Source organism: Canis aureus, chromosome 16 (assembly GCF_053574225.1).
Source record: "Canis aureus isolate CA01 chromosome 16, VMU_Caureus_v.1.0, whole genome shotgun sequence".
In the NCBI taxonomy this organism is placed as follows: domain Eukaryota; kingdom Metazoa; phylum Chordata; class Mammalia; order Carnivora; family Canidae; genus Canis; species Canis aureus.
This window is the reverse complement of record NC_135626.1, coordinates 32,213,407-32,227,279: the sequence shown is the minus strand read 5'-3', so window position 1 is coordinate 32,227,279 and position 13,873 is coordinate 32,213,407. Positions and strand designations below refer to the sequence as shown.

Sequence of the window (13,873 nt, the reverse complement as noted above, 5' to 3'; positions counted from 1 at the left end):
GGTCATTTTATTTATTTACTATTTTGTCATTTTATCACTTTCCCCACTCCAAAGTGAGGCATCAATATGGTTTGCCTATATTGAATTGGCCCTAGTGAGTTAGTATATATGATGCTGTGATCCGTGTGTTTGGCTTTGTGACAGGAGATCTAGAAATATACAGCTATTTGGCTATGAAAGGAAGTGAATAGTGAAGTCAACACAAAGAGGGACAGGTAGAGTTAAATTATTGCTGGGAAATATGACCTGCTCCCAATCAAACCATCTTCATGCAATGTCTGTATCATTGCTTAAAATATTTGAAATTAGATTTTCTATAATTTAAAACAAAGTACATTGTATGTCTTATAAATGAAGCTGACATATATAAAAACTGAAGCAATATTGATGTGATTTGAAGTGGTAGCGTTCAGTGCCAATGGCCAAGAAAGAATTCTTGAGATGTCTTTGGTGCAAAAAGGTGGTTTTATGAAAGCAGGGGGACAGGACCCGTGGGCAGAATGAGCTGCACTGGGGTCATTAGAAGTAGCTGATTATATACTTTCAAGTTGGGAGGGGGTTAGGGATAGTGTAAGTCTCTAAGGAATTTTGGAAGCAAGGTTTCCAGAACCTTGAGGAGGCTAGCTACTGTTGGAAAGGGTCATTTATTACTCTCTTGTAAAAATCTGAGTCATGAGACTCTTCAGATGTATATTGGTGGGCCATATACTTGGAGGATGATTGCCAACATATATCTTGGAGGGTGGCGATACAGGAAGTTTCCAAATGAATATTTATGTTAAAGTAGACTTACAGAATCCTGGGGGTTGGGCTAAGATTGTCCTTTGCTCTTAGCAACATACTAGCATTGAAGTAGCTGAGCTCCTAAAGGGATGTCACTCTGCCTGTTTCAAGGACTTATGAGTGGTTGTAAGTAGTGAGGAAATTTAATTTTTCTTTTGTCTTTGCTTCCCATATCAATATGACCCCAGTGAAAGAATTGAAAAAGAAAGACGAATAGAACAGGACAGAGTCCAGAAACCAGCCGAGAGAGACATACTAGAAAGAAACTACTTAAGAAGTTTGGGGAAAAGGATTCCAGGACTGGTGTTTTATAATGTACTAAAATATTTCATAGTAGTAAAGGTAGAATATTTCCAAATGTATTCTATGATCTAAGTATAATGCTGACTTCAGGAGGAGAAAACTATGACACAGAAAAATAACTATGGACATAACACAGTTGATTATATACTAAGAGATTTAAAATAAAACATAAACAAGAAAAATACAGAAAATATGTAAAAGAAAATATGTTGTAATGCACTAGTATTTATTTTAGGAAAGTAATGATGGTTAAAAACTTGATCTATCACTGCAATCCACTGTACTAATAAATTTAAAATTAAAAAATATGATCATAATTAATAAATTTCTATTGATAGAATTCTCCTGGATTTTCAAAATAATAAAACTTATCAAACAAGAAACAGAAGAAATGGTCTTCAGTTAATAAACATAATAATGTTCAGTGTTGAGTAAACATTTATCTTTTTTTTTCAAGATTTTATTTATTTATTCATGAGAGACACAGAGCGAGAGAGGCAGAGACACAGGCAGAGGGAGAAGCAGGCTCCATGCAGGGAGCCAGATGTGGGACTCAATCCCAGGGTCTCCAGGATCACGCCCTGGGCAGAAGGCAGGCACCAAACTGCTGAGCCACCCAGGCTGCCCAACATTTATCACTGAAGAGTCTATCAAACACAATAAAAATAAAACTATTCTCCCTATTTCATTTATAAATTAAATTCTTTTCTAGTAAAAAAAAAAAATCTGCAATGTTTTTTATGTTTGGTAACCTGATGCCATAATTTATTTTAAAAAGTTATGATCAAGTTTGTGAAAACTGTTTTGGGAAGAGAGAATGTTGTAATAGTGACCTTAGCAGGTGGGGGCACCTAGCTGTCTCAATCAGTAAAATGTGTGACCCTTGGTTTTCAGGTTGTGAATCTGAGCCCCATGTTGGCTGTAAAGACTACTTAAAAATAAAATCTTAAAAATAAAAAGGTTATAAAGCATGGAAAAATGTACAGGAAAAGATACATATATTAGTGGGGTAAACTAATAATATGTGTGCATAAATCATATTATAAAATAATTGTTTTTAACATATTAGGAAAAAAGTTATTTAATAAATGAAGCAGGGTTTGTGGGTTATTTAACAAAATTTGAAACAGAAAAACAAATATATTCAACATATAAATATAAAAATAAATATATAAAATTACAAAAGTACTATACTCCAGGAAAATGGGAAAATTGATTTTTATTATCTAGAAATATGGAATGCTTTGTTTCTTAGGACAAGAATGGAAGCCATAAAGAAATATATTAGCAAATGAGTGGAAACAATTACAACTCCCAAACATTAAAAATTTACATAAAATAGATATAATTGACAAAACACAAACAAGACAGATAGTATGAAAACAAAGGTCAGTGCTCCTATATTAGTAGATTCCATATAAATAAATAAGAAACATGCAAATAAAGAAAATGTAGTCTAAAATTACAGAAAGGAAGTTCTCAAAACAAGTAAATTCAAATGAGTCTAAAGAGAAGATATAGATTCACAAGATTCCTAATGAATAAAAAATTCAAACTAAAGCAATGATACAGCATTTGCAGCTTATAATAGTGGCAAAATACAAAATGATTTACATTCAGTTTTAAGAATGTAGGGATTATGATATTCTCAAACAATGCTGATGGATATAGATCAGTACAAAGAATTTCAAGGTCAATTTGATGTACCAGTCAACATTTTCCTGATGAACAAATCCATTAATCTAGCAAAAGTCACAAAATGAAGTATGTTCAAGGATATCCATTATAGCATTACAAGCTACCTAAATCTCTACCAGTACAGGGAATAATTAAATCAATTTTGATACAACCAATGTCTTCCAACACTGTGAGTTAAAAGGAGAATAATAGTCTGTGTTCATGTGAACTAAAAAGGGAGAATCTCTATTATTTTTCATTAAAAATTAGAAATATTTAGAATCACATGATTCCATGATTATAAAAATAATTAAATATGTAAAATATTTGAATATGCATATTTGAAACTTCAGAGTTATAAACATCGAATTATTAATGTTTAGTTGTCCTGGTTAGTGGTGGGAAGAAAATGGAAAATTAACTTTATATATATTACAGTGTCTATTTCAACATTTTTTTTTTTTTGTCTATTTCAACATTTAAGCAATTGTGCTATTTTTGCACTTTTAAGATTTTTTGAAAGTTTTTTTTATTTATTTGAGAGAGAGAGTGCACAAGAGACAATATGAGCAGGGAAGATGGGCAGAGGGAGAAGGAGAAGCCGACTCCCCACTGAGCAGGGAGCCCGACACGACATGGGGCTCAACCCCGGGACCCCAGGATCATGACCTGAGCCAAAGGCAGATGAGTCATGAGGCACTCCCATATTTTTAAGATTTTTAAAAATCACACTTTTTCTGATATTCTTTTTTATCATTTGTTCTAGATCTTGTAATTACTGTGTTAAACAGATGTTGTAATAAATGTATCAAGGAAAACAAATGGAGTTTTATTTCAGTAGAGTTATTTGGACAATGTGCTTAAATTTGTAGTAATAAATTTCAAGTTCCAAATCTTTACCTTTGAGAAATATTGCTTATTAATTTCTGTACTGGTTAACTCATCAATATATGTTCATTTTACTTTATTGCAGTATTTAACAACTGAGATTTTGATCTTATAGTTATTATACCACTTAATTTCAAAAGTGATGATGTATGGTGTATTGACTTGTTCTATATAGCCCTATATACCAGCATCTGACCTCTAATGGATAGTAACTTCAAAACTCAGAGTTTTCTTTGTATTGTGTATCTCATAGCCCAATTAAATATTAAAATATATAGAATTATACATAGATATATATAGCTATTTATATACATAGCTATAGTAAAATTTGTCTTTAATAAATATATATGCATTTTTAAAAAGATCCTATTACTAAATCCAGATTGATCCATCTATATAATATCCTGGTTTTACTCACATACTCATTGAGGAAAACAAAAACCAGTAAAATTTCATTAGCATTTAATTATGGTTAAAGAGATCTGGAAATACATCTATCATCAATTACTCAGATTAATTATCTGATTTTTGTTCATAAATTATTTTTAGAGTAGACTAGGGACAGGAGATAGTTAAAACATACCAATAATAAATTGGTTCAGCATACTTCTCTAGGAAATATTGTATATACATGTATATATGTTTTAATATGGGACTATCCTATAGCTAGCTTGTGCCTTGCTTAATTCAGTTATCAAGTACACAAAACTGTCAGCAAATAAATGCTCTTCAGGTGAACCGGATTGTCAATGTCCACATGCTACTATGAGCAAAGACTTTGTTTCTAGAATCATATGTACTAAAATTTAGTTCATGTATCAACCATACATTAACTGTGTAGCTTTGAGTGAATTACATAACCTCTTTAAGCCTCAACTTGTTCATTGGGAAAAGTGAAGTGATAATGAATAGTATCTAGTATAACAGGTTGCTTTGAAAAATTAAATAAGATTGTGGGGTGCCTGGGTGCCTCAGTCATTTGAGCATCTGACTCTTGATTTTGGCTCATGTCATGATCTCGGGGTTATGAGATCGAGCCCCACTCCTGGGGAGTTTGCTTCTCCCTCTCTTTCCCCTGCCCCTCCCTCTGTTCGTACTGTGTCTCTCTCAAATAAACCAATGAAATCTTTACAAAAAAGATTCTCTCTCCCCTCCTCCCTCTGCCCTTCCTCACTCTCTCAAATTAAGTAAATCAATAAAATCTTAAAAAAAAAGTGAGATTATGCATATGCCTTGGCATATCATAAATGGTTAAAACTCACATTTCTTCACTTCATTCTTTTCTCACTCTTCCCCAGATATGATGAGTCAAGACTTCAGCAAAATGATTTTCCAAATAAAGAAAAAGAGAGAGGAAGGTGCAAGGGAAGGGAGGCAGAGGGAGAGGGAGAGAACTCTGAATGCAATTGTCAGATTTTTCTGAGATGAACACTCACCAGAACTATTATAATTTCAATATTTCAATTAGTGGTAATTTTTTTCATCCCACAGAACTCATGAAGGTGTTTTATCCTGACCTATAATTGTAACAAGGTAGTCTTGGATGGCCGGCAATAATAAATCCATTTTAAAACATCTTTTTATTAATACTCGCAACAAACCTGAGATGAACTGAACAGCCATTGCAGGTCATTTTACAGACGGGAAATACAATGAGGTTCTTAGTTATTATAATTTACCTGACATGCTTTACACATTAAATCCCTAATGGTGGTGACTTAAACTCAATTCTCTCGACTGTATGCCTGATACTTTAATGGCGCTTCCTTCCATTTTCTGCTATTCAGTGTCAGTATATCCAGTGGCTGTTAACTTTTCGGTTTGGCAGCACAAAATTTAGTTATTGGTACAAACCCCAAACCGCCTCCTCCTGGTACTGTTGTGTTTTGTTTTGTTTCTTTAGGCTATTCCAACACATATTTAAACAAGCTTAATTTTCCCAGCCCAGATTGAGAAAGAATCAAACTAACGTCTTCTTGTAAAAACATTTTCCACCCTTCAGGTGCCATGAAATCCGTTCTTGCCATGGAACCTAAATTTGTCACAGCAATAAAAAGGGTTTAAGAGTGAAATAAGATGAAGATTTAAAGACAAGGCTTCCTGGAACCAGAAAGTCCTTTTTCTCTCAAATCTGTGACCCTACAGCATGATGGACATCTCAGGGTCAAAACAACGGAGAGAGCATCCTTGTGGAAATGAAAATGAAGCCCAACCCTGCCTCTTGTTTTGTAGTAATTAGAGTAAACATGGTTTTCAGGGCTCAGAGATTGGTAATACAGGAACACAGCAGGCATGTTTTGTCTTCATCTAAGCCTTTCACATAGATTTGTAGACCACTATAACAATAGAAAATCCTTTGAGATGTGGTTATGTTTTTATTGACATAGTGAACTACCCAGCATCCATGATGTTCTGGCAGAGAATTGATCCCCCTTAATGCGTTTTATAGAGCCCTGTTTCTTTTCATCACTGTGACTCACAATAGTCTATCTTGAAAGGTAAATATGTACTAGGACATATTCTTTCTAATAAAAAAAATGACTTAACAATTCTGAAAGCTTCTTTCTTCTGTATATCTTTCACTTAATACATGTATAATGGCTCAATTCAACATGCACTTCTGTGTAACTGCTTCATGAATAAAAACTTTAAGTGGCAGTATTAGATATTTAAAATAAAAACTGATTAGGTTTACCTAAGGCTGTAAACTATTCTCACCAGTATATATGTAAACAGATAGACAGTTGTCCTAATAGTCCTCTCTACCATTAATTTCTTGCATTTCCTATACATTGATGAATTGAAAAATCTAGCCGCTACAATTCAGCATATCTTCTTTGTCTCCTTATATATCACTATATACTTAATTCTTTTTTAGTAATGAAAATATATTTTCATTATTTTAATAGAGCATATTTGGATGACCAACTCAGTTAACTTTTTAAAAACCTAAAAATAAAAGTTAAAGTATCTACTGTGTATCTGAATATATTTGCATATAGGCTACTTGATAAGTTTGGTTCATTCATACATTAAAATATGGCAAATTGCCCACCTTAAAATGAGAAGGAAAAAAAAAAGAAGGTAGGATTATTTAAAAAATGTGTTCTGATGCCTCTCACTTTGTGTAAGAACAATAAAAAAACACAGCCAGCTTTTGGGAAATATGTTCTACTATAATTTCCACTTTTATCCTATCAGTTACATTTCTAAATCTGAATGCCTGACAAATGCCTTCTAAAAGGGTATAATATTTCCACTTATTTTGTTTTGCCCAATTTCACACAACTTTTTAACCTTCCTATTAATAGGCCCCATTCAAAATGCTTTTTTTTAAAAGAATTCATTTATTTTTGACTGTTTTGACTAATTTTCGTCACTGAAGTCACTGAAGCTTGTATAAAGGGTTAATTTCCACACTGAAGTCTGAAGTACCTAATGTATAGTGATTCAGAGAAGCAAGTTAATACTGAGATTACCTCAATAAATGTGCTCAAGATCAAACACTATCCATCCCCAGGCTCTCAAAGCTAACTCCTGCTTAGAAAAAATTAAAAGGGACGCCTGGGTGGCTCAGCGGTTTAGCGCCTGCCTTCGGCCCAGGGCGTGATCCTGAAGTCATCGGGCTCCCTGCATGGAGCCTGCTTCTCCCTCTGCCTCTCTCTCTCTCTGTGTCTCTCATGAATAAATAAATAAAATCTTAAAAAAAAAAAAAGAAAAGAAAAAATTAAAAAATTAAAAAATTTCTAAAGAAAAAAATGTTGGTCTGTGATTGGAGCCTTGCTTCAGACTCCATGGAGAACAGTCAGATCTATTAAAATACACTTAGTTTTAAAATTACCAGAGACCCACTCTATGCAGTTCACTTTTACAGTATCAAGTAGTCAGTAATAGCTTTGCAGACCCACTTTCACAGGTCTCTGTATAATCTTGACTTCCCTTCTGAATGTTAGCACTTTGCACTATAAATAATGTGTCTTTCAAATTCAAATGCAGTTTTCTCTGCTTCTAATTCTATTTTGAGTGTGTTTTCTGTTTTTCTGGTAGATAATGAGGATGTGAGGATGATGATAATGATGATGATAGTGATGATGATGATGACAGTGACCATAAAAGTTACCTTTTCTAGCTTATGATAGTTTATCAACTAGTTATTTATATATATTTTTGCTAACTACCCCCAAACCCACAAGGCAGGCATTAATGTACTCATTATATAGATGAAAAACGTAATTTCAGAATTAAAGAGATTTACCCAAAATCCCAAGCTAGCAAACACCAAGTTCAAGCTTTTTATACCGTATCACAATTCCTTTTATATCTTTGGAAGCCCCAGATTGCAAAGCCAAGTCTCCCGAAGGCAATAATACTCAAGATATTGAGTAGGGATTTACCAAGTGTCCATGTGTGCCTAACATTGTCCAGGCAACTGGGGAGTCTGGATGACATATTAGATATAATCATACCTTTTTGTGATTTAAATGAGGATGATCTTGTTTTGGGAACAAATTAGAGGGCTCCCAAAAATGATACTTTATGAAACACAAACCATATTTAGAGAGTTCAGTTATTAAACCTTAAACCCTTGAGGACAAGGATGAAGCCTCAAACATCTTTTTGTTGCACAGAATGTAGCAGTTCCTCTACAAAGGCAGATTTAATGAACATATGAATGAATGAAGGCTGAACTTTAATGTCACTGTGTACTACTGTTCGATCCTTACTCCAACTGGTGCCCCAATCCTGACAACATTATATTCTCAATCTCTTTTGAATCAGTCCCTCTCCTAATTAGCCCATCAGTATAGACTCACACAGAGCAAGAAACAAACTATCAAATAAATAGCAATGAACAACTCAAGTAGCTCCCACCAATAAAATAAACTCCAAATTATTATTCAAGAATTCACATCAACCAAAATAGGACTCATGTCATCTTCTCTCTTTTTCTCTGAACATCAGGCCAACCTTTGTTTGTATTTTATAAATCCTTGTAATTTTCATCTTCAAACTGTTTTTGACATCAGTTGCCTATATTTTTAAATTTGTGGATTTCACAGAACATTTGAATTTTTGGCTTGCTTTTGAAAAATTAGATGATGTTGCTGCACTGAATCCTGCTTTATAGAGATTGAGATCCTACAGTCTTGCTTAGATGGAGTATGCACTCTCCAATTCACCTTTATTTCCACTACTCACTTTATCTCTGCATCACTGAGGCCAAAAGTCCCATCCACGCCAGAGTTAAAATAAAATACTTCCTGCACCAGACACACTCATTTGAGTCTGTGACTGCTGCTTCCTATAGATGATCCTCTTCAACTTCCTTGCATTGATCCTGGCATTACTTCCTCCTTCTGTGCTGGCACGCATTCATCCTAGCAACTTAGCTCTGTGGCTTTAGGCAAATTAACATTGTTGAGCTTTGGCCTCTGACTATAACATGAGCCAATAGGCCTGCCTGCTTCTAATATTCCTATAAACAGGGACACCTGGGTGGCTCAGTGGTTGAGCATCTGACTTCGGCTCAGGGTGTGATCCCAGGGTCCTGGGATTGAGTCCGGCATCAGACTCCCCACAGGGACCCTTCTTCTCCTTCTGCCTACGTCTCTGCCTCTCTCTGTGTCTCTCATGAATAAATAAACAGAATATTTTTAAAAATATTAAAGTAAACATTAAATGAAGTGTTTCTCATCAAGTGTTGAAAACTCCATTGGACACTTAATAAATGTCGAATGCATACTAACTTAGTTTGATGATGATGCTCACGACTCCTACTTTTCCCATAGCCACATGTAAAATTCAATCGGCATGGGAATTTCCCACCATTCTAATTGTAGGGTGGAGTAAAAGTAATCTGGGTTGGGAATGGAGGCATAAAGAGGGACGCAAGTTCCCTTGAAATCACCTCCAAATTTCCAAATATAAGATAATAGTTATAGAAGGCGATTTAGAGATAAGAGGTGAGGGGACATGTTGCCTTGGCCCATATACAGAGAATGAAAAGGAGTGGACCAGAAACAGGTTTAAGGAAGGGAGCCAGGCTTATATCCTGGGGCAGCAAGGGAGCATGGGCTCTGTGTTATAGAACTATGTTGATAAGAAGTCAGAGATGATAGAACACAATCTGCACTTCTTAGAAAGGCTTCCAATAACTGTAGTCAGGACAACAGGGAAATACTGCATAAGGCTCAGCTTCCTAGTAGAGTGGACTCTCACAGGCAATAGGGGCAAACTTTTCTGACCTCTTCATGCATCCTTCAACTGCTTACATTTATATGAATTCATCTAGCAGATAATAATAATAGCTAACAATTCTTAAGAGCTTCCCATGGACCCATTCTAAGCCTATTATGTATATAGACCCTTTAGCTTCCACAATCCTATGAGTCATACCAAAGAAATACAATAAATTGTGATGTGAGGAGTGAGGGAAGCTTGGGTCTTGGAGCTTGATGGCTGAGATGGAGACAGACATTGATAGGGGATCCCTGGTGGCACAGCAGTTTATCGCCTGCCTTTGGCCCAGGGCGCGATCCTGGAGACCAGGGATCGAATCCCACGTCGGGCTCCCGGTGCATGGAGCCTGCTTCTCCCTCTGCCTGTGTCTCTGCCTCTCTCTCTCTCTCTGTGACTATCATAAAAAAAAAAAAAAAAAAAAAAAAAAAAAAAACACATTGATGGCTATGGGCCAGGAATAATCAAAATATATTTGTTAGCTGCGGCGGACAGGTTCTGATATTTTATTTGATGTTAGGAGGGAGGTGATAAGGGAACTAAGAGAGTTAAATATTGTTCTAAGGTTTTTCATTTGGGTGTTTTGATAGGTGCAAATGTCATTATGGAATAGAGTGAATTTGGGAGGAAAAGCAGGGTGTGGAAATAGAACTTGAATTCAGACATGAGCACACTGAGTTATAGAAAATGAAATGCAGATATCCAATATTGCTTTGATTAGCTGATTTCTAATATAAGATATAGTATAGTTTCTTAGTATAAATATTGGTTTTGAGGTGTTCCACCATGTTCTACACATCACCAGCCTTCTTATGGTGACCTTGGGCAAGTTATGTGATTATAATGTGGTAACTATAATTTCTGCAAAAGTCTCTTTTAAGAACAAACTGGCACTGTGGTGGCTCTGAATAAATGTTATTTCATCAGTTTTAAAAAATTATTTTAAAAATCATGAAAGATACATTATAAAATAAATCAGCTTCTAATAGGTACTAGAAAACACTGCTGGAATTAATAAGGTGCATACAAGACACACCCTGGATATTTTACAGTGAGGGTTCAAGGCACAGATATTTATTATTATTCCTAACATTTTTATTAATGAAGCCCTATTTTCTCAATCCTCATTGATTGTTAAAATCATTTGGAGACTTCTCTTTAAATGCAACCTCCTGTCCCAGATATTTTAAACTAAAATCTCTAGGAATGGTTGAATGCACTGTCCGTGTTCTGAACCAATGGCACACCCCTTACTGTTAGCCTGGTTGAGATCACTTAAAAAAAAAAAAAAAAAAGGTCATTAATGAAATTGCTTATACTGTTTCTCTTTATTAGTGATAAGGCTTTGATTAGTTTGTATCCCAATATTTGTAGCAAGTGATTTTCTGTTTTTCAGGCTTCCTTCTAGAGAACAGAATTATTCTTTAGAAAAAAGTAATGCTTAGCTTTATAATATTTGAATCTGACTTCTATTGCCAGGCCTACTTCCCCAATTTTAAAGAAACATAGAAGTTCATTTCTGTCTAATGTGGAATATACTTAAAATGTACTCCCTTTCCACCTTTACCCTGTCACTTTGAATAAAATGCAGAAGCAGGAAAGAATTTCCTAGAAAAACAGCGAAGGGAATGTATTCGGTGTACAGTTTCTTTGACAAAGCAGATTAAAGACTCTTTTTAGGCTTAGAAAAATATGGAGAAAAGAAATATGGCTTTTCACTGATTCTCAACCACTTTTTCACCTCTAGCTCAGATTCTCATTCCACTCTAGTTTGTAAATATTCAAATTATTTTAAATAATTTTTGTATGACCTTACAGAAAAATGCAAATATTTTTTGGCATACAGTTTTTACAAATTCCATGATCATGTGACTTTGCATAATATCCACTATGGACCCTGTCCTACTCATGTAACAAGGAACAGAATTGAATTTACATATTTGACATATATCCCATATTGCTATATTGTCATTTGATGAAAATCCTTAATGCTATCATGAATCACAATTCTCTTGTTTCCCCAGGCTTTGCTGAGATATAGCTGACTTATAACAATGTCTGACTTTAAGGTACGCAATGTGATGATTTGGTACCAATATGTGTAGTAAAATGTTTACCACAATAAGGTTATTTAACACATCCTTCACCTTGCATAATTACAATTTTTAAAAATTTTTGTTGTGGTGAGAACAGTAAAGATCTGCTCATAGCAATTCTTAGGTGTACAATGTGGTATTATTCACTATAGTCACCATACTGTACATTGTTGAACTTATTCATCTTACAACTGAGAGTCTATGTCCTTTGACTAACATTTCTGCCTTTATTCTATCCCAAACCTCCAATAATCATCAATCTGTTTTCTGTTTCTAGGACTTTGACATTTTTAGATTCCACATACAAGTGAGATCAGACAGTGTTTCTCTTTGTCTTTCTATTTTTTTTTTCACTAAGCAAAATGCCCTTAAGGTTTATCCATGTTGTCACAAATGGTGAGGTTTCCTTCTTTTTATGGCTCAATAGTATTCCATTATAAAAATATACCATATCTTTATCTATTCATCTATTGATCAAAACCTAGTATTGGCTATGATGAATTATTCAGCAATGAATATGGGGATGCAGATACTTCTATGAGGTCCCAATTTCATTTCCTTTCAGAGCTAGGACTGCTGAAGCATTTGGTACTATTATTTTTAATTTTTTTGAGAAACCTCCATACTGTTTTCCACAGTGGCTTCACCAGTATATGTTCCATCCAATAATACACTAGGATTCTCTTTTCTGCACATCTTCACAGCATTTGTTACCTCTTGTTCTTTTGTTTACTAAGTCTTTTATTTTAATTCCAGTATTGCCAACAGTGTTATATTAGTTTCAGGTATACAATACAGTGATTCAACAATTCCATATCTCACTTAGTGTTCAACAAAATAAGTGTGCTCTTAATCCCCTTCACCTATTTTACCCTTCCCCCCTCCCCTCTCCCCTCTGGTAAACATCAGGCTGTTCTCTGCAGTGAAGAGTCTGTTTCTCAGTTTCTCTCTCTCTCTGTTTTCTTTCCTTTGCTCATTTGTTTTGTTCCTAAATTCCACATATGAATGAAATCATGGTATTTGTCTTTCTCCAACTGACTTATTTTGCTTAGCATTATACTCTCTAGCTCCATCCATGACATTGCAAATGACAGGATTTCATTCCTTTTATGGCTGAACAATATTCCATTGTATATATACATACTACATCTTCATTCAATGGACAGTTGAGCTGCTTCCGTAATTTGGCTACTGTAAATAATACTATAAATATAGGGCTGCACATAACCATTTGAATTAGCATCTTTGTATTTTTGGCGTAAATATCCAGTAGTAGTAGTACTGGAATTCTAAAATGATATCTAAAAGACATCATCATTTTATTTTATTTTTTATTTATTTTTTTAAGATTTTATTTATTTATTCATGAGAGAGAGAGAGGCAGAGACACAGGCAGAGGGAGAAGCAGGCTCTATGCAGAGAGCCCGACATGGGACTCGATCCCTGGTCTCCAGGATCACGCTCTGGGCTGAAGGCGGCGCTAAACCGCTGAGACACTGGGGCTGCCGGATATCATCATTTTAGATGATATCTCATTATGGTTTTGATTTGGATTTCACTGGTGATTAGTGATGTTGAGCACCTTTTCAGGCACTTGTCAGCCATTGTATATCTTTGGAAAAATGTCTATTCATAGACATTTTCCCAATTTTAATTGGATTATTTGATTTTTTTTGCTATTAAATTATATGAATTCCTTATATATTTTGGATATTAACTCCTTATCAGATATATGATTTCCAAATGCATAGTCTCACCATGGCATGGCAGTGTATGCCAGGGGGGTCTATTGTAGGTGCATAGCTGGAGAATCTAAGCTGCTGGTGATTCCAGTGGTGTGGGCCAGTGACAGGAGACAGGGCCAGATCTGGGCCAATAAGCAACTTCCT

General features: G+C 34.9%; 1 long non-coding RNA gene across 4 annotated transcripts in view; it reads left to right on the top strand.

The window, feature by feature from the left end:
- The window catches only part of LOC144286343 (uncharacterized), a 232,563-nt gene that overhangs the window by 69,387 nt on the left and 149,303 nt on the right, over nucleotides 1-13,873 (top strand). The window contains exon 2 of one of the 4 annotated variants that reach the window (XR_013354414.1): nucleotides 11,913-11,957. The exons of the other annotated variants lie outside the window; for them this stretch is intronic. This is a non-coding gene — a long non-coding RNA (uncharacterized LOC144286343). The remainder of the gene's footprint in view (nucleotides 1-11,912; nucleotides 11,958-13,873) is intronic. 4 annotated transcript variants of the gene reach the window in all.